This window comes from Mastomys coucha, unplaced genomic scaffold (genome assembly GCF_008632895.1).
Source record: "Mastomys coucha isolate ucsf_1 unplaced genomic scaffold, UCSF_Mcou_1 pScaffold21, whole genome shotgun sequence".
Lineage (NCBI taxonomy): Eukaryota > Metazoa > Chordata > Mammalia > Rodentia > Muridae > Mastomys > Mastomys coucha.
In genome coordinates this window covers 181,188,612-181,195,012 of record NW_022196904.1, presented here as the reverse complement: position 1 = coordinate 181,195,012, position 6,401 = coordinate 181,188,612, and positions in this window count along the sequence as shown.

The window sequence follows — 6,401 nt, the reverse complement described above, 5'->3', positions numbered from 1 at the left end:
ACAACTTCAGCAAAGTAGCTGGATATAAAATTAACTCAAGCAAATCAGAGGCTTTCCTATACACAAATATAGTACTTCTTAACTTAAATATGATGTATATAATTCTGTAGTCCAGATTCCTGGATGAAAGCACTGCCTTACTTTTGTTTCTGTTGATTTATTTTCTTGATCACATCCTTCACTAAACATACTTTCCATACACATAAAATCCCATGGTAATTGTACAGTGCTAGAATATAGAAGGATTAACATTATTTCATAGCATATGAGCAATGAAATGTGTAAAATATTAATCACATATACATTTTACTATTAACTGCTTAATACCTCTGGGTATAGGACTCAAGCAATACAAAGTTACCTGTCTCTTTGGAGCTGGGGTGGGGTGTGGAGGCTGTCATATTTTCTACAGAAACATTATTTCCTTTATGTGATAAATGGATAATTCTTCCAATAGAGATATTTTCTAAACAACAAGAAGACTACCACACATTGCTATCAGTGTGTTCTCTGGAAGCTTGCTTTAAATTACCTTCGCAGACTAGTGATCAGTGAATTTCTCCAATCTGTTTTTCCTTAGAGTCTCTCTTCAGTGGCCACTTTGTATTGGGAAGCAGCCAGTTTAGAGTTGGTGTTCATTGGTGGACTGCTAAATTAAATTCCATGGTGACAATTTGAGGCGAAAATAACCACCAGAGCTACGCTGTAGAGAACCTGGAAACCAGGACGTATATAAATTAGGCCCAAGATATAGCTTTTAAGAAAAATAAAGCTACAAGACTATTGGTAAAATAAGAACAAAAGAAAACCCTCTTGTAGTAGAGATTGGGGGCCTAAGGCTGTAGAGGGAAAAGCAAAAACTGAAGCCCTCACAGTCACCTAGAAGTAGATAAGGCAAGTTCTCGGTGCTCTTTTCCTGAAGAGGGGTGCATAGATGCCTTTGCTCCTTTAAATGAACCTCTCTTAAGTACAACACTTTTTTTTATGTCTAGGCAAAGAGCCTTTACAGGGAAAAGACGTTTTTTAACTAAAAATAAATCAATAGCAAAACTGGGTTCCATGAGAATTTAGATACTGTGAGATTTTTTTTTTTCTGTTAGCCTGGTAATTATTAAGTCTGGTTGTTTCAAGCTGTGCAGTGTCCAGCAGGTGCTTCACAGAGACTTGAATGGTTCTTGAGAGCAAATCTGCATGATTAACCTCCAGATGCAGTTCAGAATCAGAACTATCTTCCAGATGTTGGAAGATAGACATGGGAGTAGTGGGGAGATTAATCTGATGGTGAGGAAGGTTCCTTCACTTGACCTTCCTGTACTTGTTATTCCAGTGTGCGACTTGTGTTTTATCTCATTTTAATGTATTTATAGATTTCAAGAAAAATTGTATTTAGCCTATCTCTATCAGAAAATTCAGTAAAAGGTATTGATGATTTGGCTGGCTGAGAACATTTTTTAAGAAAAAATCACAAGTTATTCCCTATATTAAAAAAGGAAAACAATTCCTAATGATATGGTACACTTGTTATTTAAATTTTAGATGTCATGAGCGATTACAACTTCAGAGATAATTTCAGAACCCATTAGGGTTGGGTTTCTCATTTATTCAAGTAAAAATCATTAATGATAGAAAAGAGGAAGAAAGACTGGCTATATAATTGTTTCATTAAGAAATCAATGATATTTATAAATGTTGATTGACTATAACTTCAGAAAATAAAAACAGTAATTAATATGCTCATTAAAATACAGCACATCAGGTAACCATGCCTGCTCCCACCACTGACAACCTTAGTTCCATCCCAGGACCTACAGCATGGTAGAAGGAGAGAACCAATGCTGAAGAGATGCCCTCTAACCTCCTCATCCCTGCTTTCCCTCCCAAAGTAATTAAAATTATTTGAAAATAGGAATAAACTCTACCTGTTAATACAAGGTCAATAGGGATTGACAGATTGGTACTTACATGCTGGTTGACTATCTCTTATTTGAAATGTTTAAGACAAAAAGTTGATTTCATATTTGAGATAATCTGAGGGGAGCAGGAAGAGTATAGTTTCCCATATTTGCATAGTAATCATGAGAGATCCTAGGAATGAGGCCAAAGTCTTACATTAAAATTCATTTATGGTCATTTATTCTTTACACAGACAGACTGTAAGGTAGTTCATGTGGCCTCTCAGTCCATACACATGAATTCAAAGCAAGTTTACTATGGCTACTTAACTGAATAAGAAAAGTCAGGCATTTACATTTATTGATGTGTTTGCATAACAGAATATCATCTAGTGGAAGTGGGTGTTGGTTGTTTTACGGATCCTGTCATGGATGGCCAGACAAAACACAAAATAAACAAAGTCAGAATACCATCAAGATACCTGGTGTCCCAGTTGGTTTTCTGTTGCTGTGATAAATGATATGGTCTGAGGCAACTTAAGAGACAAATGGCAATTTTCACTTGTACCTTCAGATAACAGTCTATTATTGAGGGATCCCAAAGTGAGAACCTGGAGCAGAAACAATGGAGAAAGGCTGCTTCCTAGCCTCCTTCCTCCGGATCATGTGCCATCAGCTTGCTTCTATAGCCAAGGCTATTTCCCAGTTATGGCAGTTATCCGGGTACTCTAGATTCTTTCACATCAACCAACAATCATGACTGTTCCTTACAGACTTGAACATAGGCCATTCTGATCTGTGCAGTCACTCAGTTGAGACTCCTCTTCCAAAACAACTCCTGGTTGTGTCAAGATGAGAATAAAAACTAACCAGGATACCTGTATGCAAATACATGTCTTGGCACTATACACAATGCATGCACAACTATGATGTGTACTTCTCAAGATCTGTAAAGTTTCGCAGTCCTCAGAAAGTCCATTGTGCTATTTATTCTAAAAGAGTACTTGCCCAGATCCTCCCTTTTTTCCCTGTAGGGGCCAAGCAGTGGAAATGGTGATATAACTAAATTTCTTTTTAAAAGGTTTTAATCAAGTGCTACCTCAGCAGGCAACAGATGGAGGAAAAACATTCGATAACACTTTGGTAGCAATGTGCCCAACACACGATATGAAACACAGATGTTTATCTGGAATAGCCTTGAAGATGGAGAATAAAAACTTGGAGAAAAGCTGTTGAGTTCCAAAACCTCTCCAATGCCATATTGTAAACAAGCAGGACAGCCTCCGAGGGGTCATGTTAACATCTGACTCTGAGAGTCTTCTCATCATAGAAGATGCAGAGGTGTGCTTGGGCTCAATCGGCACAAAAAATCATGGAGCAAAGATGTCTGTCTGCATCTTCTGAACAGTGATGTTTTCCATCACTGAGCTTTCATGACAAATTCCTTCCCTTTTCTGTATGTCTCTTGAGTTTTATACTCCACATTTCATTTTGTGCCTCAGACGTTATGTGATAAAAACCCAAACTGATTCTCACACATTTTTAACTACTTTTAAATACGTGTGGCTTAAAGAATCCAGGTGTCCTAGGACTGCATGTCACAATTACCCTTCTGGGAATCCTCTGCCTGCCTGCAGTGGTTGAACTTTTCCCCTGCACATTTGTATTTTGCATTTCACTGTCTTTAAAGGAAGCTCCCACTCAGTGATGTGGGAAAGTATTGAGGGATCAAATAATATATTTGATACCTTGGTCATATACTAAAGTACTTATCTGAGAAGGAGTTTATATATGCCATTGGAAGTTAGGTCAAGATCTATCATTTGTGGGGCCTGAGGTACGAGGACAGAGACCCAATCATCAGCTCACTTCCAGAGTCCCTTATTAACTGAAATTCCCAGGAAGAAATAGTACACCTACACTAAACATTTTACAGGATACATTAATGGTTTAGAACCTCTATGACAGTGGAAAGTGGAAGTGCTTTAGTTGGGAGGCAAATAGACTTTGGCTGACCCCCTGAACAGACCTTTACTGGTCACTTCTTAGTATCTTATACTTAGTATCTTTGTGACTATTAGATAAATTCTTTTGGAATGTATAAATGTAACCCTAGCTCAAGCAATTTTGATGGCTAAGAACATCAGCTCCACAGCATGTGAGTCTGGAGTAGAGGTTTGTACACTTTGGTGTAACCTGCTCACATGAAGCCTCCACCAATGGATTTTTAAGATGTCTTGATTTGTGATTTTCTTTTTTCAGTTACAGTGAAAACCTTACAAAATTGTTTGCATGTTGGAAAGTAGTACTTAGATTAATCCATGTCTGTGTTCTAAGGCCATGCTCATTCACATCTGCCTCCTCTGAGGTAAGAGATGGTTTCTTTTTAAACTTTTATAATATATATTAAGTTAAAATAGAAAGACATCAGTCATATGTTGGACCAGAATAATGGAAACATCAATAGACATGTCACCATGGAAGTGGCAGTGGTTCACAGGAACCATGCCTAGACAAAAGAATCTATAAGCAATTAGTGAGTGCTGGTAGAAAAAAAATCAATCTCTCCTGGGGTGATATGTATGTACGTGTATTATACACACACACACACACACACACACACACACACACGTAAAATGTTGATACCTTGTTGATACCTTCCACTCCCTTTTCCAAGTCCATCTTGCACTTCAAATATCCAGGCATGTGCTTTGTGTATATCCCAAATCGTAAGTTCTATTGTCTACTGTAAACACCTGAAAAAGAGTTACATTTTGAAGTCACAAGACTTGAGGGAATGCCATCATAGGAGCATACTCTTCCTGGGGGCAGTAAGAAAAACAGCTCAGAGCATGCTTTAGGCTGTTTAAGCACGTCTCCCTGTGTACATGGGGAGCTACTTGAGAGCAGAGCTTTAGGAGTTTGCCTTAGTCTTGGCTGCAGTAATTAAATGTAGCAGACCAGTAGCTTAAACAAGAAAATTTTTTTGTGGTTCCATAGGTTGTAATCTTGAGTTAGAAGTTGCAGCCTGAACATAGTCCGAGAAGTATTCTTCTCCTAGCTTTGTTCTCATGTGGCACAGCACTTGCAGTTTTTTTTTTTTTTTTTACTAAATATGAATCCTATCATAAGTCCTCCACTTTCATGATTTACCCACCATCTTGCCCTCCCCCAATGAGCCTGATACCGAATGCCAAATGTATCATGGCTTCATCTACACATTGTAGTAATTATTCACATAAAGTATCCTTCACTTACCAGTTCTTTAAAAATTAGACATTTATTTTTATTTTATTCTTCATTCTCCTTGTAGATACGTTTTCTTCAGTTCTTATGTTGTGTTTCTCATTCTTGGCATAGAACTCTGCTCCACAGTTTTCTATAACCTTTGGGAACTTCAGATCCCATGAAAGGAATGAAGTCATAAAAATCGTTAATGTTTGGCTTAATATGACCAAGCAAAGATGATTATTTGAAGATTCTTACGTGATGTTTAGTGACATCCCACACTTTCAATTTCTATTAAAATCTGTGATGTGCACATATGCATATGCAGGGCTTGGTTTTTTTTCTTCCTCTGTTACTCAGATTGTCCCTGCTCTTTCGATGGCTCCCTTGTTGCTCCCCGTAGTTACCTCATTTGTCTATACTTACATTTGTTGTAAGTCACCGGTGTTGTTTGAAATCCCACATATGAGGTAAAACAAGAATTACTTTCCTTTCATGTTTTGGCTTACAGTTTGGGGTATTGTTCTTATTTTAGGTTTCCCATTTTTTTTCTGACCTTTTCTTCAACTTCCCACCTACCCCTCTGGCATTTTCCTGATTCCTTTCCTGATATTCAACACAGATAGAAATACTTTAGCTCCCTTTTTTTGACACATAATTTCCAAAATCTCCTTTAAGCTTTGCTATTTAAAGTTAGTCTCTGAATTAGAATTTGATGTGAGCTTTTTCTTAGAATTATATCCTCTAGAATGTAGGGGTGGGCAGGGAAGCTGGACATGGTGTCACACATGATTAATACCAGTACTTGGGATGTAGAGGCAGGCAGATCACTGAGTTCAAGGCCAGCTTGGTCTACAGAGTGAGTTCAGTTATAACCAGAGCTATACAGAGAAACCCTGTCTTGAAAGACAAATCAAAATTTAGACGTAAAATAGTTCATGTCTTTAAGGGGTACGCCAAGCCCACCATATGTATAGATAGATTGGATACTCTTTAGTTACTTCCATTTATAAATAAAAAATGATGCCAATCTGCATAGATTTTGACCCACATACTCCTTAGAAGATAATAATGAACTTAAAGAAAATCTAAGAAGGAATCAGATGATAAATGTCTTGATGAGATCCAGGACCATTTTTACACCCTGAAAGTGGTAACCTATTACTGTTAGAGCTGTTTCAGGAAATCTTCATTAAAAACAGTAACAACCAAAAAAACAACAAAAAGACCCTTGGGTGCTATTTAAAATGTGGCAGTGTTAGAGGACATTTGAGGTGAATG